Raw genomic sequence first — 23183 nt, forward strand, 5'->3', positions numbered from 1 at the left:
GCGGCAAATTCCGCCCTTTTGTTGTTAATCCCGTCTGCATTCCAGAACAGGATCTGTGTCAGTGTCTGGTTGTTTGCGATAGGGGCGGGGTGTGGCGTGTTATCCATGTATGGGTGTAAGCAGTGTGGTGAGCGCTATTTGTATGGCGGCCCAGTACTGCCCAGGTTGAGCAGTCGAGAGCCGTGTGAAGAGTGTGGCGACGGCCGCCATGATCTTGTTAAAGATCTGAGCGGTCGTGTGATGGGGGAATATTGTTTCCAATAAACCCTCAAATATTGTGTTGGTGTTGTGTGTGTCGGCCTGTGGCTCGGTTGTGGTGTTGGCGGCCGCTGGTGCGGGTGTTGGCGTTATGTGTGGGCTGGCGCTTGTGTTGTTGTTATGTGGAACATTTTGAGGTGCCTGTGTGTCAGACGTGGTGGGGGGTGGAGTAGTGTGTGTGCTGGTGTCGCTGGCTTGCTGACTGTGTGTCTGTGTGTCAGTGTTTTGTTGTCGCTGGGTACTTTGTTGTGGTGCACGTGTGTTCCCGCTCCTGTTTCCGCTTGTTCGCCTACGCCTTCTCTGCTTTTTTGGTTCTGGGGTTCCTTGTGTGAGTATGTTTTCCTGTGTGTCGTGTGTAGCTTCGCAGGCAGTTGCTTCAGGGGGCGGGGTCGTGTTGTTTTTGTTTTGGGGGCTGGTGTTGGTACCGGTGTGGTTGCAATGTCGTGTGTTGGCTGAGACGATTGTGTTGTTGTCGCAGCGGTTGTGTTAGGTGCATGTGCTGGGCGCAGAGGTTCCGCGGCCTGCTCCGCTCCTCCACGACGTGTAGCCATGGCGAACGACACTCCGTTCCTGACAGGGTTTGGTACGGGCCTTGGACGTGTTATGACGTTGGGTGGCTTCGACTGTTGATTTTTGCGCCTCTGCGCCTCTCTGTATACGTTGCAGCCCCTGTAGTTGGCCGCATGGCCTTGGCCACAGCTGGCGCAACGGCGTATTAGTGTACATGCGTTGGATGCGTGTTTGCCAGCGCATCCGCGGCAACGGGGTGCCAGGCCGCAGCGGAGGGCCGAATGACCGAACCGCTGGCAGTTCAAATGGTTCTGAGCACTATGGGACTTAACATCTATGGTCATCAGTCCCCTAGAACTTAGAACTACTTAAACCTAACTAACCTAAGGACATCACACAACACCCAGTCATCACGAGGCCGCTGGCAGTTGTTACATTGTTGTGGGACCTGTGGCGGTTCGTATATCTCTACCCTTACGTCCATCCGCAGAAGGCTTTTTATCTGCAGAAGGCCGCGGGAGGCGGCCGTGTCGGCCATCTCGACCAGGTAGTGTGGTAGACGGTGGTGGGAGCGGAAGCCTGTCTTCCTGGAGGCACTTTTGCAGTCGAATCCAAGGAAGTTGAGCGCCGCTTGTACTGAGCTGTTTGGGGTACTGGGGTCCACTCCCTTTACCACGTACTGCTGTGTCCGTTCTTCAGCGGTCCTGTACGTATAATGTTCGATCCCCTTTTCTTTGAGGAAGATAAGGAGATCTTTATATTCATCGTTAGTTGATACGTACAGTGAGGCCCTAACCCCAGAGTACTTCGTGTGTAGCGTGCAAGGTGAGTGCCTTTCCGCGAATGTTGTGTTGAGGACGCTGAGGTCCCCGTAGTTCTGTATTACGACTGGGGGAAAACCAGTCTTCTGTTGTGCGGGCGTAGCTGCGGTTGGTACTTGTGTGGTGTTGCTGACCGCAGGTCGGGTCGTGTTTGTTGTTGTGTTGGTGTTCCTAACCGGAAGTGCGGGTTTTGGTGTAGGTGCAGCGCCTTTCGGCTACCTTGAGAGTGTGGTTGCTCGCTTGTTTGCGTGGTGTTTCTCTGTTTGCGTCGTGGGCCCTCCACCTGCCAGGGCCCTGTGTAGTGTTGTTCTGTGTCCGCATCTGCAGCTGCTGATTCCGCCGTTGGAGTCAGCTGCCGCAGTGGGACAGTAGTGCATGAGTCACCAGTTGCAGGTGAATGTAGCGTTATGTGGAGGGTACTTGTCCGCGTGGAGGACTCACTTGGGCCGCAAAGGTCGGTTATCAATCGACGCTGGCTCAGCAGTTCCTGCGCTTGCGCAGCGATCTGCCGGTCCTTGTCGGCCAACACCCCCTCAACGGCGGCAAGCGGGACGCTGACGTCGACAGGAACAGCCGACTCTCGCGCCTCTTTAGCTGCAGCCTTGCTGCGGGTTAGGGCGGGGGAAACACCGGCGGAATCTGCCATCTTAGTGTTTACAGGAGCTTTATTTGGTGTGGGTGGGCACGACAATTATGCTTTTTCTGAAAAGAAAAGGCTAACAAGTAGGTCCTACAGAAGAGGGAGAATGCCCTACGGCCTAGCGTGCGCCGTTGGTGCAGTGGCGCGGCATCTAAAGGAGGTGCGGAGGGAGAGAAGTGGCCTACAGTACGCGGGGTGGTCCGACGTGAACGGGCCCCTGGCACTGATCAACCCTAACACAGAACGAGATAGTCTCGCTAAGTTTGTAACCGAAGTTACGGGTTACTGTGAGTCAGTGACTCTTACGACAATTGAGCTTCTCCGCGAGCTACGCGGCTTTTCGACGAAAGCGAGCAAGCTCAACCTTCCGCCGATCCACCGAGCGCTACTGGCGCTTCGAAAGGGAACTCTCTGTAGAGCAGAGCGGTCAGCGAGGCCTAAACCCCAATAGCTACCGTTACACCGGCCATCACCGGCTGAGAGCTCCTTCCGCTGCGACGGCAGGAGCGCGTCTCAGGTGCCGATGTGCGGCCGAGCGCCGGCCTCTATAGCAAATGGCTCTGAGCACTATGGTACTTAACATCTATGGTCATCAGTCCCCTAGAACTTAGAACTACTTAAACCTAACTAACCTAAGGACAGCACACAACACCCAGCCATCACGAGGCAGAGAAAATCCCTGACCCCGCCGGGAATCGAACCCGGGAACCCGGGCGTGGGAAGCGAGAACGCTACCGCACGACCACGAGATGCGGGCAAAGGGCCTCTATAGCGCTTCGGCGGATGAGTACCTCGGAACTATTTTCCATCACGTGGTTGACGTGTGAAAATAGTTCCGGGATCTGCAGCGACCTCTTCCTTATGTTTATGTGGGCCGGTAGTGGCCCCTGGTGGCCGCTGGTGTCTTTGCTGTGGTGTTGTTGTTGTGGTTGTTGCTGTGGCCGTTCATCAATATTGCCTGTCGGTTGTGTTGTGCTCCGGTGTGCCTGCGAAGGCGGGCAACCCGCGGCTGCAAGCTGTCAGTTTGGTTGCTGATACTGTAGGCGCCGTCATGTCTGGTGGAGAAGGCCACAGCACATTTGGTGGCAGACAAATGAACTTGCTTCGTTTTTTCTCAAATAGTTCTAATACTTTACTGCTAATGTGTACGGGCAGGTTGTCTCCAGTGAGGACAATATCTCCTTGCAAATAACGCACAGTGTGTAGAAACAGGCTAATGAATCAGTCCTCAAAAAGAACAATATCGAACCATCCACTTTTGGTGCGACTGTATCTAGATCCAAGTGGACCATTCTGTATCCAGGAAGTCCACAAATGGTCAGCTTTGAAAACAACATAAAGTGGCACAATTCACCATCAGCATTGTCACAAGACATTATCGAGGTTGAGGTCTTGCTGTGGTAAAATATGCGTTTGAGATATTTAGCTCCCTGTTTTACAATTGCCCACTTAACACTTAATTCCAGGGTTATCTGACACATCTGTCTCGTCATAGATAAAAATTTTGCTCGGAGGGTACCCCAAAACCTCTTTACATAGATGCGCTGGTTATGCACTAAGTATGCGCTAATGGTTTGTTCTGACGCACCAGGCATCACTCTCTTTATATTTTGTGTAAACCTCATAGACAATTCAGTACGATTTAATCCAATCACAGCTTGGTGCACTGTTCTTACATTTATTAACAGTTACCCCTCTACGTTGTAAGTAGCGTCTCACAATTGATCTAAAATCACTTTCATCTGCAAGAAAACCAAACTCTGGTAGCTTGATGAGGTAGATAACAAACGATGAGTCCCCTTTATCATTAAAAATTTGGTGACAGCCTAGTTTCTTTATGTGAATGTCTTTTAATTAGTTTTTCGTGGTAGTGATGGCAACTTTGTACGTAACTGATGCTTTTTTTGGCTCAGTTGTTTTCTGTCAAAAATCTTCTACCGCTTTGTTCAATGTTACTTTGTCGTAATTTTTGCAGGGCCGATTACCCTCAGATCGAATATAATTGTGTGACGTGACGAAACTCACTGTAGGCGCAAAACGAAAGCATCTCAGTTAATACGCCAAAGACCAAGTTAATATAACCTTAAGCTTAATTAGGAAATTTGGCTGAGACCAAGGCACCCCAAAGTGCTGCCAAAATGCCGCCATCTACATTTTTCGATATATACAGTGCATACTTATGATGTTTTCTCTAGCGCAGTATATTATGGAATAAAAACAGCTACTTAGCGCTTTCAACAAAGATGCCTAACCAACTGTTACAGCGGAAAGTCAGAGGCCAACATAAAGCACTAAAAATCGTAAACGGTAAACCGCAGTAGTTTCAACAATACGAACATGGCGGGTTGCCTCAACATTTCCCATTCGAACCACTAGCCCTACATATAGAATACGAAGAAAATTACATCAACTACTCCTGTTGGACAACAGATAGCATCATTTTCATCTTTTACTGACTGGTGGGACAAAGTCACCTGGTAATCAAAGCCAGCACAGTTTATGGTATCTTAAGAGCTATGTACACGTCTTTATCTTTTCTATATTGTGAAACAGATTTCTTCTGCTGCAAACTCTTTGCTTTCCATATTTTGAGAAGAGGCAGTATGGAGCACCAAAAGAAAAGAATTATGTGGTAAACATGGGCTCTAAAATGCGTACCTTAAGAGCTAGGAGCACACGTTCAGTATAAGAGATGTGTTTTCATTTAGTGTCCTCTGTGTAAATATAATTGTGCAGAATGGTGTCACGTGCGTCAGCATTACTCCATTCATCACGAAATTCACATACTCACGAAACTCTCGATTTTGCCAAAGGAAACGAATTTGATTCGGTGCGTCAGTTCGTGGTCATTACGGGGCAACATGTTAGAATGAGGAATAACAGTTCAAAATTACTCTGCCCCTATCTCCGAAACGGTGTTTGCAGACTCAGAGGAGCAAAGAAGCGTCATCAGGAGCTGCTGGGTACCAGCAAAATTGGCGGTCACTGCCCAGCCAGCATGGACGTCACTTGTCGTTCAACAGGTAAGATTACTTTTTTTCGCGTTTACAAGGCACACATCAGTCATCGTTCAGAGTTAGGCCGCTTAACCTCGTAAAGTTTAAGGGGAAAAGGGCGGAAACTACTAGAAAAATTTTAGTAAAAATTGTTTTCTATGAAATCCTGAATCCCATGAGAGTCTATTATTACAGACGACAAACTGTAATGTCAGTAAGTATGCTGGTGGGGTCTGGAAAAAAGTGTGTCACTGATGATGTCATCTATGCAGTTATGGGATTCCTCTCCCCCTCGCCCCTCCCCCTTCCCACCACCCCTCGGCCTCTCCAGGCCGTGTAGATGACGCCGCCAATAGGCCAGGCAGCAGCCATCAGCCAGCATCTCACCTGCAACATGTGGCACTGAGTGCCTCACATGTTGCATGAACAATCTGGGCCTGACTGTCTAGTACCCTCTCACCAAGATGCCACAGCCAAGTGATTCACATTCTACCTACATTACAATGGCACCATGCCAGTTGAACACATGACCGTCCACAAGCTTTCTCATGTATTCCTAAGACTACACGATTTTACTCTTAAACGTAGACAAATTTTAGAACAAGACTGCATGCTGCTGTGTTAGAGGAAGGGGATGTATTGGTTCCAAAATTCGATAGCTGCCGTAGCAGTCTTTGCAGACACAGACGTCGCACCGTTCCATATAAACATCATATCACACTGTGCTGTGACTCCACAGGCTAGCTGACCACATTGTCTCCTGCTTTTTCCATTGAGTCACGTCAGCATTGGCGCATGGCAACAAAGTGTGTAGGAACACTGCACACATACTACTGATCTGATTACTGGACATGGAGTGGAGCATAGAAATTTCGATTCCCCATGCTAGTAATCTGTCGTGACAGCACTGCAGGCACAGCACATACGACCTAAGTTAAAATGGCGTGAAACATGAAGCACAAGTTTACTATGCTTAAACAGTCTCCATCAACCATCTGACATTCGAGTTTAAACAATTCCCCATCTACACTAGCCACCATAAGTTCAAAATGATTGAGAAAAATCCACTTACATGAAGTTTAAGATGACAGGAAGTCTGCTGGCTGTCAGAACTATAGGACACATGTCATAACTTTAAAACTGAATAGTCCATTGATGCAACCTGTATGATTGTCACTATCACATTTAGTAGAAATAGGATTTGAACAATTGTCTCTTCATTTAAACAAACACCATGCTGTGGTGGGGGAGGGGGGGCTGGCGTAGGAAGGGCTCTTCCAGTAAGTTCACCACCTGCTGACTATCCGAAAACCCTCACTGGGACTGCCACGGTCATGCTCTGCCATGGAGAGCAGACCAGGAGACGCACACTGCCTCGCCAATGCCGCATCACACTCCTTGCTGTCGAGAACTGACCATCATATACTCCAGTGGAGTGCAAGGTCCTGCGTATCTGCCGCTTTCACCTCCCCAGTACGAGTTCAAAGCAGCAGGCGCCACGTCATACAGTGAGAAGTGTAACTGACTTATCTCGCCTTCTGCGCTATACAGACAGGGGCGCCGACTTATAAAAAATGTTGGGGGCGACTTATAAAAAATTATGGGGGGTCTTGCCCCGGGAAATTTTCTAAATTTTAGATGAAAAATTGTGAGTTTTAAAGTTTCTTAAGCATTTTAGAGTCATATGATCGACATTAGAACCCCGAAAACTGGACTCTCGATAACTCGACACTCCAGGAAACTCGACAAGCCGGACACATTTTTTGGCTTTGAAAAAAGAAACAAAACATAAACACGCATGGTATTTTCGTAAAAAGCTAATTTAATTTACAGTAGTAATCATGCTATAGACTATTACGGAGCAGTGAATGTATAGCTCTGAAAAGACTGAAATTATATTTAAATAACTCCTAAATTATCTTTAAAAGAATAGAACATAAATTAATGCTGTCGCACAGTAATAGCACTTTGATTAATAAGTGAAATAGCTAATTTAAGCTTACTCTGAATAAGGCCCAGGGTTCATTAAATAAAAACAATTTCTCAAAGTTAATGCTTTAATACAGTTAATAAAGTTAACACAGTATGCCTAATACTTTCAGTCAAAAAGTATATAAATAGTGGGTTTTAATTGGGCCTTACACTCTAAAAACGTTTAAGTATTTGAAAATAACTAATACAGTATTATAGTAATACTGTATAGTAATACAGTACTAAACTAGTATTAATATTTCGAAACTGAAAATTTAACATTATGTATGTATTTAATTCTCTATTTTATAAATATTTTTAATATTGCTCTAAATGTCATTATTAGGGCTAGAGTGTCTTTAGAAAGGCGCAAATCTCGACCGTCTGACTGGATTACTGATTATTGAAGTCGTTAATGACTGGTCGGATATCTAATTCATCCAAATCATCTCATTGGGCATGAAGAACAGCCAAATTGTTCAATCGCTTCTGCCCCATTGTTGATCGAAGATATGACTTCAGACGTCTAAGGGCGCTAAATGACCGTTCTGCTGTTGCTGTCGCGATTGGAAATACTTGGAGAAGCTTAATGGACTTCACTACTTCACATAACATTTCTGCAACTGCAAGCTCTTGTGTAATGTACTTTCTTACATCACACATGTTTTTTAAGACCAGTTGTTTTTTATTAGCGAAATCGGCTAACATATTCAAGTGTAAGTGCAGTCTCTCAACAATGTCTAGGTCATTTTTGAAAAACTCAGTTGATTTTTCCAAATTTGTTTCACCTCTGTTTACTAAAACCAAGCACTCTTGTCCAACTGCAATGACCTGTGTGAGTCCAGTTGAAGCAAGCCGCTCAGTAATGCAAGATTGCACAAACTTCAATGTAAATAACTTTGTAGTATTCCTTTGGGGTTTCGAAAGTGTGCGGTGAACTGGCTTCATTGTTTTCATACTTCTTTGGTATACTTCGATTTCGAGGAAGCGAAGGATCATCAGCTTGTGAAGGTTTTTTTTTTAACACAATGCCCAAAAGTGCCTGTACATTTGTAACTTGCCTCTGTTTTGTCCTTTGCAGAAGATGTTTCAAAAAACTCTAGAACTTCTTCGAAGTTTTTCAGTATTCTCAATATACTAGAAGGTCGCATAGTCCATCGAGTTGGGCAAAGTGGTCGTAGACCAGCTTGGTCGTTGGCGCTTTCACAGTGTGTGCTTCTGAAAAGTCCCATCCTTTTGTTGGATTCCCTTACGGTGTTTAAAAGTTCTTGGCTAAAATCATAATATCCCTCATAGACGTAAGATGGCGCAGGCTGTCTACAACTGCCAAGTCTAAACTGTGAGCAGTGCAATACACATAATGTGCTTTTGGTTGTATATCCAAAACTAACTTTTTTAGTCCTTTGAACTTACCTCTCATATTCGAGGCACCACCATAGCACTGTCTTCTTAAGTTATCCATTGATAAATCACGACGAGTAAAAACGTCTTTTAAATACTAAACAGATTTTGTGATTCAGAGTTGGGGGTCTCATATAAGTCAATAAAGTCTTCGTTGATGATTAAGGAATCATCAACAGTATGAATACAAAATGACACTTGTTCGTGAATCGAAGAATCACTTGTTTTGTCAACGATAATAGAAAAATGTTCAGTCTTCTTGAGTGAAGCCAATACATTTCTCAACGCAGACTTTCCCAGTAGATCAATGATCTCGTTTTGAATATCGTGGGACGTCCACTTATACCCCGAATGCCCTAAGCAATCTTTAAACTCAAGTATGTCATTCTTCCAGAGTTCCAATAATTGAAAAAAAAAATTGAGTTTACATTTTCGTGCCCTCTAATTGCTAGGCTTTGTCGGCACAGAAATTGCATGGTAGTAAAAATTGTGTCAAGAGCTAAACGGCCTTTCTTTACATCACTATCTAACTGTTCATTCAATTGGGAGGCCACACTCCGGGCAGCGATAGAATTTAGTTTCACAACACCTTCTTTATGCGTAAACATATTTTCATAAAGACGGAATTTTTCCGAAGCCTTTTTCCAGTTAGAAAAGTAAATGCATATTCTTTTTTTGAAGAAAATTGTAATAGATTTTTAGCATCTGCCTCTTCGCAGGTTTTGCAAAAAACTTTTTCGGTAGATGCTTCATATTCTAGCCATGTATATTTGATCAACCAAGACTTCTGAAATGATCTCCCCTTACCGGATTGTCCAGGTTTCGGCTGTGAACAGTTCTCGCCTGAAGACGACGAAGTAATTGACGACACAATAATTGTTTGAGGTTGACTTGCAGTATAATCAACTTGCAAGCGCGCCTTTTTGGTAACAAATTTATCCATTGCAAACTTAATTCACAATACACTAAGGGACTAAAGTAAACGAATAAAATATAGTCATATAATATAGTCCACTAGACACTAAAGTCGGAAAACTAAACACGTCTGCAGCATTCACTGAACGAAATATCCACACTGAATGACTGCGACAGCAGGGTGGGCTTTATATAGCTGCGGCGTCGTAATGTCTGGAAGTGTCAAGGCGATGTGAGGCGGAGGGTACCAGGCGCTTCTGCTCCATTCCTTTTGATGTCGCTGCGGCCGCATTCCTTTTGATGTCGCCGCGACCGCAGCGCTGCCACGCCGACACCAGCCTTTACCTGAAGGTTCGCGCACCGGGACAAATTCTAAGTGTGCCTGCAGCACCGTAACCTGCTTACTACCGCAATAATTATTTGTTTTATCTCATTACTGAATGTATTTTAAAAGGTAACTATCATCAAACAAGGAAAATAAAAAATCCAACATAATTTTGTGATTTTACAAAGCATAATATAACTAATCAGTGGATACACCGGTTCCCATGAGATCACCGAAGTTAAGCGCTGTTGGGCGTGGCCGGTACTTGGATGGGTGACCATCCTGCCGCCATGCGCTGTTGCCATTTTTTGGGGTGCACTCAGCCTCGTGATGCCACTCGACCGAATAGTAGCGGCTTCGGTCAAGAATACCATCATAACGACCGGGGGAGCGGTGTGCTGACCCCACGCCCCTCCTATCCGCATCCTCCTCTGACGATGACACGGCGGTCGGATGGTCCCGGTAGGCCACTCGTGGCCTGAAGACGGAGTGCTATAATATAACTAATCATTTTCTTAAATTGCTGGAGGGGCTCCGCCCCCCCCCCCCCCCCAAACGAATTTTTGAGGGTGTTTGGGCCCCCTCAGGCCCCATGGTGTTGGCGCCTGTGTATACAGACCATGTGTCCCGCCACAAACGACGCGCTCTAGATCGCTGACCAGGACATACTGCGCAGCTCTATGCCATAGGTGACGGTTGGCATACATACAGCAAGTCACTGAAATTGTATGGTGAAATCAACGAATTATGTACCGAAATCGACGAAATATTCACCTAAACTTGGTGTAGTCTTACGCTTTTAAAACGAGTATTCTACCGAAAACACTGAATTTACGTTGAAAATAAGTAAATATGCATGCAATTATCGTGTTAAGATTACCTGTGGGGGAGGACAAATAATTGTGGTATAGATGTGTTTGATGCTCTGTTGCGAATCATGTTTCGTGTCTTGGACGAGAAATGCTCCGAACTATGTTTATGGTGACTCAATTCAGAGGCCTGTGGACATTTATCTCGTGAAACAGTACTGCTAAACTTTACAGAACGTATAAGCAAAAATGGCTCTGAGCACTATGGGACTTAACGTCTGAGGTCATCAGTCCCCTAGGACTTAGAACTACTTAAACCTAACTAACCTAAGGACAGCACACAACACCCAGTCATCACGAGGCAGAGAAAATCCCTGACCCCGCCAGGAATCGAACCCGGGAACCCGGGCGTGGGAAGCGAGAACGCTACCGCACGACCACGAGATGCGGACGCGTATAAGCACCCCACTATAATATAGTTACTCAATGGTGGGGATGACGATATGATTACAGGCCTACAAACACAATGGTTGCAGACTTGAGAGAATAAAGTTACTGAATTTTGTACCAAATACAACATCGAATCTGTCTGACACAAACTATTTATTGGTTTTCAGAGGCGTATATGAGCAACTGTTTACGGAATTCACATCCCATTGCGGTTCTAAAATTATGGTATGCTCATATCATCCCCTATAAAATGATCGTCAGGGATGGTAAACATATGTGACGAATCACCGGTGTCTTACGAGAGTAATAGTCTGTTCCCTTCTTATTCATGACATTTCACCCCAGTTACCAGTGCCAGTGCCAGACTATAGCGCATTTCAACATGAAAAACAGCCAACAGTGTCAGAGACCAGATCACAGCACTCCATGTCTTTAACAACGACCAAAAATCAGGAACGTCAACTTTATGTTCTAACACATACTTGACAACATACTTGAAGATTAGTTTAAGATATGTCCGCCACAGACTAAGTCTCTCCATACCAATTCATATTGTAGAGTACAAGTCGCACAAAGTCACCGCACTCAAACATTTAAAGTTGCTTGGTAGAGGCACATACTCGTTCTCCCATAGCCCGATATGCAGGTGGAATAGCAAAAGGGACGAAACTACTTCCCTCTCTCTGTCTCTCTCAATGCGTGTGTCAAGACAATCAAGAGATGCACATTCATCCTCCTGATGGTAGACCATTCCCTTCTAATACATGACTGCTCACGAGGAAAAACAGTCACCAGTGCCAGATGCTAGAACACAGCGCTGCCTGTATTTAACACCAATCAGAAGTCAGGAACACTAACACTGTATTCCAACAAACAGTTAACACATAATCGAAGAGCAGTTAAGATATGTCCACCATAGATTGAGTCTCCCCATAGCGATACATATTGAAGAGTAAAAGTCACACAGGTTCATTACACTTGAACAGCTGTAGTTACTTGTCAGAGACATGTATTTGTTCTCCTGCTGCTCTATATGCATGTGGAACTGCAAAAGGAACAAGCTAGTAGTGATATAATATATTCTCAACAATGTGTGGTAGGCAGGCTTACTACCTACCAAAAAAATGTATCCACTGTTTAAAAGTCCATAACGTGCAAACTAATTGACGGAGTTGTCTCATTTTTGGTGAAAGTGTAGCTTAAAGCCCAGCTTAATGATATCACTTTAGGTGTTGAAAATGGTCACCATTAACATCCACCCACAAACGATGCCGCCGAACTGCAGCACGAACTATTGACTGCAACGTGTTTAGGTGGATGTTTGAATATGAATGTACGATGGAGCCTGCCTGGGTGACCGAGCGTTTCTAGGCGCTACAGTCCGCAACCGCGCTGCTGCTACGGTCGCAGGTTCGAATCCTGCCTCGGGCATGGATGTGTGTGATGTCCTTCGGTTAATTAGGTTTAAGTAGTTCTAAGTTCTAGGGGACTGATGACCTCAGATGTTAAGTCTCATAGTGCTCAGAGCCATGTGAACCATTTTTGGGCGACTGTCATCTGACAAAACCAAACAACGCAATACAACGCTTGTGCGGCGATTGCCGTAACTACAAACTATTACACTACCAAAGATGAGACAACTCCATCAATTAGTTTGCCAGTTATGGACTTTTAAACAGTGGATACATTTTTTTGGACCCCTCTGTATATTGAAGCAAGGCAGCATCAAAGTATTTAACTTGCAGACAACACACACCAGAAACAGCACTAACTTTATATTCCAACACTTACTTGACAACATAATGGAAGAGTAATTTAAGGTACGTTCGTCACAGATTCAGTCTCTCTATAGGGATTCATACTGTAGAGGACAAGTCGCACTGGTTCCACACACTTGAATGGTTAAAGCTACTTGACAGAGGCACATGTTTGTTCTCCCATTTTTCCATATGTAGGTGGAATAGCAAAAGTGGTCGACTAGCAGCGATGTAAGATATTCTCCCCAATGTGTATAAAGTCCCTCCATAGCGATCTGTTTTTTATATACTTTAAATGCAACATTTATTTCATGCAGACAAATTGGAATACTAATAGATTTAGGAATATCATCTGTAAACTCCACTTGCATGGAATTTCTGTTTATAGGAGTAATACTAGAAGACGTAGGTGTAGCACACATGCACAAATGTATACACACACCTAAATCCTCACCACACATCTCATGTTCCGATAGATACTTGACAATATCATTAAAGAGCAGTTTAACATATCTTCGCCATAAACTATGTCTGTCCCTGGTGATCCATAATAGGTCATGCAGATCCATATAGGTCACACAGTTTTGTAGCCCTTGGACGCTTTAAATATACAAATTGTGGTGGGTCTTGAGATATTAACTTCATCATATCACCCCCAAACACGCTGATGGATGTGTTGTAGTTGCTGAAGATACTAATGTGTTGAGTCAATGATTTGTACTCAGCTGTCATGCAATCCTCGATGTAATTCAGCTAGCTGCGTATTGACCCCACTTCATATCTCTGAACAGTACTTTTGTACCCCTCTGGACATTCTCTATTTTCACTATAACTTCTAAGTCTGCGCCAGTTGCTAAACCTACATTAACATACTTCGATCCATTGGCGGTCAGTTGACAAGTAGTGTTGAACAACAGCATTCTATAACGACTTAGCTGAGACTTGGTGAATGGCGCAGGAGTTGGATATAGTGGAATGCCAGAGACCGGAAACAATGCAGGTGGTGCATCAGAGAGTTGGTCTCCATGCTGACCAACTCCAGCATGTTAGCAGCTGCATCAATGTATCAGGCACTGCACTATCTACATCATGGAGCTGTTGAACTGGGGGGAAAATAAAAGAAGACTGTGAAAAAAACACATACATACACACACACAGACATCCAAACACACACACACACACACACACACACACACACACACACACACAACTGCTATGTCGTCCGAACAAGACACAGCTAGGACAAAAGCACCACAGGCGCAAAGGTGCGAGCGAGCTGGTGGCAGGGCTATAGAGACTCGCCACTTCTTTGAGTTCCACTACCACCATGGGCGACGCAGAGGATGAAGATATCGACTTCGCCTCGGCCAATAGCCTACCGAGTACAATCCGCCGATGACCGGACGACAACGAACAGAAGCCTACTCGGAAGATAGAAGAGCAGCCCTCGGCCACTTTGTTATAGGTCATCGTTGAGGGCTGACTTAGACAGGGAATGTCGTTTAGTGAACTCTTAGAACTGAGCAGACGGTTGTTGAAAATTGCGTTTGCTATGTACTGTGAAGTTTACCTACGATTATTTGTATTTAGCCATTGAGGGCCTTTTTCGTATTACATTACAAGCAGTGTTACAGACTTCATATTGCAACTAGTAAGTAAACCTTTTAACTCATTTGTGTGATTTTGTTACTAATTTGTTGGAGTGTTGTAGAACCTTCGTCGTCCTATCCTGTTACCTGACCCTGAGACATAGCTGTAAAATAGTGGCAGGGAAAAGCTGTCTTAGTGGTGTACTGCAACAGAACCCAGTTCACGAACTCACAAACTACGAGTCGGCTTCCACAGCATTGGCGATGAGGCTTTACAAAAATAATGAGAAATGAAAATGGAGAAAGAGAAATGGTTTAATACTTACAATCCCATGTGAGAGTCAGTTTCTTCTGTCTGGGAGTTGTAGATCTCTGATGATGCTTCATGATGATGAGCCTTTCACTGAGGGGTACAGAGCACAAGTGGCGGGTTCGGTAGATGGCTTGTCAGCGTACACTGATGATGAGCGGCGGGGTAGACGATCACAGTGCCATGGGAAGTGAAACAACTACAGTCTGCACGTACAAACCTCTATTAATTTAATGAGTCATAACATTTGCAATGTTGGAAGATGATAATACATAACTGTCAGATAACATACATACGTAAACTATCCTCACAGCAAATGTTGGAAGTACTCTCCACCAGCATTGATGCACACCTATACTCTTCTCACCATAATCCGCGATCTTCTGTGATGTGTATCCTCGCTAATATTAATTATTTCATCCATTATGGCCTCATGGGGTTCTGCAGTTTCTGTAGTCTATTCTTGTTCTGCTTTTAAGATACCACCACAAGAAAAAAATCGTGGAGGTTAGGTCAGATGATTTGTGGGGGTGGGGCGGGGTGGGGGTCAAAATGTTTCTTGAGATTATTCGTTCGTTAAAGAACGCGGTTAAAAATTACATGGAAGCATTAGCTGTGTGATACGTTGCTCCATCTTGTTGGAAATAACCTTAAGTAAGATCGAGACATCCAGTACACAAATGTAATGAGAGTGCCTGTACAAAATGTAGTGTCTATGGTTGTATCAAAGAAAATGGGACCAACAATCTTGGAAGCTGACACTGTGCGACACATTTTCATCAACCAGTGGTGCTTCGTGGACAATATGGGGGTTGATACAAGCCTTGTATCTGCTGTTTTGTGTATTGATGTTACCCAATAGATGGAACCATACCTCATTTGTAAACCAAGTTTTGGGGAGAATGTCAGGACGTTGAATAAGAAACCCCTGATACAAGCCTTGTATCTGCTGTTTTGTGTATTGATGTAACCCAATAGATGGAACCATAACTCATTTGTAAACCAAGTTATGGGGAGAATGTCAGGATGTTGAATAAGAAACCCCTGAAACCGTCGACAGTAACACATTTTTTTCTCATGATTTGTTTCTTTCAACACTTGCATCATGTACACACTGTACTATCGCAGTGCCGATTTCTTCGCAGCTCTCTGACATGTGTCACATGAAGTGCCTATCTCCTGTCTCAGTCGTCACAATGATTTCTTTGGAGAATTCTCCAAACTCCCTTAGATATTATCAGTAACCTCTGGACTCAATGATGTCCTATATTTACCTCTGTCACTGTTCAGTGCAGCACTTGACTCCAGCTTCCTTACAATCGAAAAAATGGATGCGTCTGTTGGAACATTGTGCACATTGACCTCTCTCCAGAATCCTGATGTTTTGTAACCAATGAGTGTGTCTTCCAATATATTTTCACAATAAAAATACGCTCTCGAAGTGTGTACTGCATGTTTCTGCCATCTAAAGATCATGAACGACTCACTAATTTGTTCATTATTGTTATGTGGTCCGAACAACACACTCACAGACTTCACAAAAAGCGACTGATGAGGTTACGAACAAACTAACGGGAGCCGAGCAAGCGCAGCGTTTTGTTGGATAAAGGACCTCATGCTCAGAAAGAACAATCAGCTTGCCAACAATGGGCGGTGCTTCTGATTCTCCTAGACCTACTGAGATAATTAAAACAATTTACCCGTTTCGACGAGCTTATGGAGGGAAATTATTACCCATGAAGTAGTTCAGGTTTATATGTATCGCCCAATTTTTGGACTTCATTCATATCCTTAGGTCAGCCAGCTTGGATTCTGACGCCATCAAATATGTCATAGATCACCATCTTGGATTCTACTCTTAGAACAATACAGGTTAGTACCTGCAGGCTGACATCATAAAAACAGTGTAATCCTGCTCAGTGGTATATTGTGCTGGAATGTCATATGTGAATAACATGCTAGAAACTCACAGCAGGGACTTCGTTCATTATGTGTCGTAAACATGGACCCCACAGATGAGTAGTGGATAGAAATCTGCAGGAAATCTTAGACATCCCATGTTCATTAAACTTATGTGAGAAATCAATTAGAATGCAGTGCTGTATCACATTCTGTTTATAGGAAGCGTTTTGTCTACACCAGTATCAAATTTCCTTCACACCAAGGCGTGGTTACAGCGAAAGTCGTGCGTCAATGGGGGTCCTGGGTCAAATAATTTATTCAAAATGGTGGCTTGGTTTTCCCCATCCCCTATCTCATACCCCGTCGTCCCCCGGAAATGGCGGGAAATTTTTGGCCGGAAATAGAGCAGTTAGGCTACCTCCCACCACTCTTATGATGTACCCACACCCCCACCAATACCTATCCCCTGGAATTGGCGGGAAACAGTCAGTGCCTGCGCAGCTGTAGGGGAGGAACTTTTAAGTTCGCGTACTATATTTATTTTGGTGGGAACGTGATTGCTAGGCTGTCCTCCACACTCCACTGCACCCCACTCACCCTTTCCACCACCCCGCCCCCCACTTTTCGCTTGTCACGCCCCCACTTTCACCAATCATGTGTGTATATGTCTGCCTCGGAATTTGAAGACTGATTGCCCTGTTCACAATAAATCTGCTAGAGGGAGTTCAAACTGTTCTACAGCCACCTCCCACACTCCACAACTCCCCAAGCTCCAATTTCCGTCACCCCTATCCCCACTTTTTCTAACTGTGTGTGTATATGTTCACCTTGAAGTTTGAGGACTGACAGCCCTAGTTCACAATATAACCACCAGATGAAGCTCGAAACTGTTCTACAGTCATCCCACACTCCATCACGCACCCCATGACTTCACTTTTAGGCACCTCCTGGTCCCCAGTTTTGCCAATCACGACTGTGACTTAGACTTCAATATCATTCGAAATTGGAAAACAAGCTCAGCTGTTGGTGTAAGAATTACTGCATGTCCTAATTACGTAATTAATCATAAAGATCGTTTCTAATTATACGTCTATATGCTCAGTGCTACACAACTGCCTAAAGTCACAATACAGATCGAAATTGACGACTGGTGTTATCCTTCTGGAAAAAATCACAGTACCATTCGGAACTAGTAGCAGTAGCAGTAGCTAGTAGCCAGTGTATACCGCGAATTTTAGGACCATTCCAATGGGAGTTGTCAAAATATACAGCTTTATGCTACATTTGTGCTTTTTATTTTTGATGTATTGGCGGAAAAGTAATCTTCCACGCCAAAGGATCATTAATTCGTCCAGTGACAGGCCCCGTCTAGGGTAGTACACTTGGAACGTCCTTTCATTGAAAAAATTGATAAGTGGACGTTTTTTATACAACTTGTTGGATGGTTTTGGTTCGCCCTGTTTTGGATTTTCAGAAAAATGCAATGCACGTAATATTATAAGAAAACGATTTCGTGAAATACTATCGGCAATTCCTTTCAAGTGAAATAAAGAGTCCTTTTTCCAATAGTCCTGCAACTTCTTCATCTTTACATTTCCCATGTGCAGGAAAACTCCCAAGGACACTAACAATTCGAAAACCGTCACATCTTTCCAACAATTTATTCGTGATTGTTCTTTGGTTCCCACAGAAAGGAATAATTCAATTGCGTTTCGATTTGTTCCTTCTACAACTTTCAATAGAAATTCGTCCGTCAGCAAAAGACGAAAATAATCTAAAGGAGTGTTTCCCGTTGGTTGAATTAGCAGTCCCTCATTTTTTATAAACGGGCAATTTACCATTCCAACTGGCTCGCTTTCCATGCAACACTTGTATCAGCTACGTTACCACTTGTTACCACTCCTTCTGCCCTTTCCCTGTCGCTTGGATCTACAGTCTCATCTAAAGCAAACTCGGCTCCGTCAGACTCTTCACTGGATTCCCACCCGTCCTCCCCACTGGCCAATTCCGTTTCCGAATCACTTTCTTCTAATATTCGTAATAATTCCGCATCCGTTAGTTTTTGTACGTTTACTGCGTCCCGTATTTTACGTTTCTTGGGTTGCCGCGCGGGATTAGCCGAGCGGTCTCAGGTGCTGCAATCATGGACTGTGCGGCTGGTCCCGGTGGAGGTTAGAGTCCTGGGTGTCTGTGTTTGTCCTTAGGATAATTTAGGTTAAGTAGTGTGTAAACTTAGGGACTGATGACCTTAGCAGTTAAGTCCGATAAGATTTCACATGTTTTTTTTTGTTTCTTGGGTTCTGAAAGGCCCGCCATGTCACGATTGTTTTCCATTTTCAGTCCCACAACAGAGAAAAGCTGTAGGGAAAATACGCGAACCGCACCCGTAAAAATTGAAAACAATACGTTCTTAGAGCGCCTGCGCAATAAACCACACCGAATGGCTGTGACCGACTACACCGTGGTGCCTCGCAACAGCTGAGTCACTCGCCGCGCAGGCGCGTCCGCGACATGTGCACCAGTATAGGCCGGGCGCGTTGGTGCGCCGATGGCAGCGAACGTGTTAAATGGTGTCAAACATGTTGTGTAACATTCTGTTGTACTAATTGTTTTTTTTATTTACTTTGTTTCATTGCAGAGAAGGTTAAACACCACATGATATGCGTAATTACAAATGGTTAACAGGAGGAATTGTACCAACAAAATTTAAGAATGTCGTATATAAAGTAGGAAAGAACTCCATCTTATAGTTCACAGGACTGCACTTGGTAATGTCGTTATCAAGAGTATCAGTACCTTACCCTTCCCAGTCATAAATTTGAAGCATTTAAAAAAAAAAACAAAAAAAAAAAAAAACCCCAGAGATCTGTATTAACATTGTTCTGATTTTTTGAAAAGTGGATACAAAAATTGTAAACGCCAACAATAAGCAGCAACACTGGTATAGAATACATCATGTTCTGATCGCGAAACTTCTCATAATCAGTTTTAAGATTAAAATTCAATTTTATTTCCTATTTATAACTCTAAAAACGATTTACAAAATGGAAACAGTTAAAAAGGTTGTACCAACTAATGAAAATAGTGTAGAGATACAAATGGGTGCGTTGAAAGATGACAGTGACACCGAAAACGGCGATCTGTTCGACGGCAGCCGGGAATGTTACACAAATTCAATTGATGCTGATGACAGTGATGTCTTCTTTCATAGCGCTACGTGTCATCGTAAACGGGACTAGTTCCCAAATCTCACCTAGAATCATTTCCCCTCATGAAGACAGTGAAAGACGCTCTAGTGCGAAATCAGCAAATTTCAATTTCTCCATGTCACGAGAACTTGTTTCAAATGTGAAAATGTGACGGAAAAAGACACAGTGGGTACACAAAATGGTTCAAATGGCTCTGAGCACTATGGGACTTAACTGCTGTGGTCATCAGTCCCCTAGAACTTAGAACTACTTAAACCTAACTAACCTAAGGACATCACAAACATCCATGCACGAGGCAGGAGTCGAACCTGCGACGTAGCGGTCACGCGGTTCCAGACTGTAGCGCCTAGACCGCACGGTCGCTCCGGCCGGCGTGGGTACACAAGACGGTAAGGCATCAGCAACGCATTCAATGTAGGATATGTATAAAGGCTCCACTGACCCAATGAAGAATTTATTTAATAATTTTTCTCTCCCCAACAAACTGAACAGCTTGATGATAGATTTCGTGATTTTAAAAACGAACAAAAGCAAACATTTGATGGTTTTAAGAATTCCCTGTGACAGAGGTTCGATAATTTAAATCAAAATCTACGAGCTGACCTTTCTGATTATTTAACATGCAAACTTGCCGATATGGGGAAGAAATTACAGACGGATTATTCACTGATTTGTCTCAGGAGATAAACAACGTAGTTGAAAAAGTGTCATCTACAGACGAGCACAAGAGGAAATGGTAGGTAAGCTAAGGATCGAAAGTAACATGCAGACTCAGATGTATAAGGCTCAGTTGGGAATTTTCAAACATTTAGATACTAAGACAGGTACTGTTAATAAGGTGCAATCTTCACGTAAAAATTTGCCTTAAGAAGTACAGGAGCTGTCGGTAAAATTGGGTAATTTAGATTTAGGCTCTAAGTTCATAAAGAAAGCTAAAGAAAAACCGAAGATGGGGTAAAGAATTTAAAGGAAGGAGCCGACGAGTAAATGTTAGGTAAGGGTACGACCCTCGCACGGGAGGTCATACAAGAACATAAGACCAATGTTGAAGCAGTTGAATAGGTAGTATAGGAAAGAGAAAACGAATTGACTGTTAGGATTGAGCTAGCCCTAAAGTCAGCGGAAGAGAAGTTGCAGGGCAGTCTAATTAATTTTCCGGATGTCACAAGAGAGACGCCAATAGGAAGCAATCAGTGTCAATGAAGCAGGAGAGATAGTGGTAATACTTAATCAACCATTTACTGCCAGCCCTTCAGACGGAGAAGAAAGGAATTACGAAATGCAACAGGCACTGCCAATCTCAATACCAGTTCCGGAAACTTATCCAGAGTATATTCACGTGCATCCAAATAATGCCCTGGAGACAACAGACAATACTACATTTATGTCTACTTTATTAGCGGCCGAGGGTCTACTCCACCATAGGCAGTTTCCGATTTTCTCAATAGAAGGTAAGAGAACGAACACCTTAATGTTTATCAGAGTTTTTCGCAACATGTACCCCGCAACTGGACAGAAGCACAGAAGATCCTGTTTGTTGTGGGGTACACAGAGGGCGATGTTTTATTGTGGCCAACAGATATAGCTGAAAGATGCAGTACCAATGAGCAATTAGAATAGGCTTGCTTGGACAAATATTGGTCCATAGCAGTCTAAGAGACGCAACATCGAGGGGTTTTCAGCCAACCAAAATTCAGTAGCAAACATGGAGGACAGAGGAAGTCTTTCGAAAAATACTTAGGCATTGGACAAACCCAGTTTCCCATGTGGACGTATTGAAAATACCGAAAAGTCAACTACCCACCCATATCAGGGAAAATCTGGTCACTACATCTGAGAACGATGTAGTGTATTTCTTATCTATACTCGATTCGATTGACCTAATACGTGAAGTAGGGCCGTCGCAACCAGAGAACATTAATAAGTAATGTGCGCCTCTGCAAAATAGTCAACAGCAGAATAGCGACGATGGCAATAATGAACATGGTTGGCACCCGTATGCCCCATGCAACAACAATAATACAAGAAATTATTATTGTAACAGAGGAAAGCAAAACTACAAATGAAGTTTCAAAGGAAATCACAAACAGAACGGCTTATCCCAATCAGAGGGGCTATGGCCAACAAGTTCACAACGCACCCCCTGCAGGCGGCAATAACCAACACAGTAACTAGCAGGAACCGACGGCAAATAGACCATCCGGCAGTCCTCCACCCGGCAGTTACAGTCAATGGAATAGCTGTTATGTATCCAGTGGGGACAGGGTCAAGGAGAATTTAATTCCAGGAAAATACAGGACAAGAACTGACGAGGTCAAACCCGCAGCGTAGAGTACAAGTACGTGAAATTATTCACAATGAAGAGGTTAAATTCTCGATCCAGTAGGAAAACTCGAACAGGTCGTAACAAGCCCCCATTCGCAGATCAATGAAAGGGGTGGGGGGTACGCAATTTATTCCAAATTATTTTCTCAGATATGATCAAGGGGTAGATATGAAAGAAGAACTGTGTCGGGGAGACGTAAACAACTTAGGCAGAACTGTTGTTTTCTGACCACAGTGGGGAGTAAGTCAAAAGGAGTTAAACTTCAGGCGTTAATACCCATTACCATCAGCAGTTTTTCTCTAAGGTATTTGTAAAATTTTCTGGTAGTGGACAAACTTGTAGTAAACTGTCTTATAGAAATGGATGTCTGTAGGCAGTACAAAGTACAGATTGACATAAGGCAAGGAATATGTTTCTTTAATAATCAATGAACAGAGATTATCAGCATATTTAATTAAAACTGGCACAACTGAAAACGCACTCAAACTGAGTACTGATATCAGTATGCAGGCGTAATATCCCAACGTACTGTTTCTTGATGCACAAAAGGGTGAGCAGCTGTCTGAAGAAGACATGAACCCGGAGACTGTCCGAACCAAGGTAAGTGAATCTTCTTGTTTGTCAGAGGATCTACTTTGGAATGCCCAAATATTTAGAACACACCCTGAGGTAACAAATGATTACGAGCATAAAATGGACGTTTACCCACACAGACATTCTGCTTTTCTTCATATACAATTCCATGGGTAAAAAAGAGGAGCTGTGAGGAAATAAACTGAAAGGACGATAAACTGGAAGATCACACAACGCCCCTATTCCCCATATGGAAGACCTATTTTAGCTGTCGCCATGCCCAACAGTAGCGTAAGACTTGTGTTTGACGCACGAAGTTTAAACAAGAACATTGTTCTTGTCAGGACAAGCTCTGAGAACTTTTAAGAACAGTTACTGAAATTTCACAACGTTAAATACCTCACTATAATTGTTTTGAAAG

This window comes from Schistocerca americana, chromosome 4 (assembly GCF_021461395.2).
Source record: "Schistocerca americana isolate TAMUIC-IGC-003095 chromosome 4, iqSchAmer2.1, whole genome shotgun sequence".
Classification (NCBI taxonomy): Eukaryota; Metazoa; Arthropoda; class Insecta; order Orthoptera; family Acrididae; genus Schistocerca; species Schistocerca americana.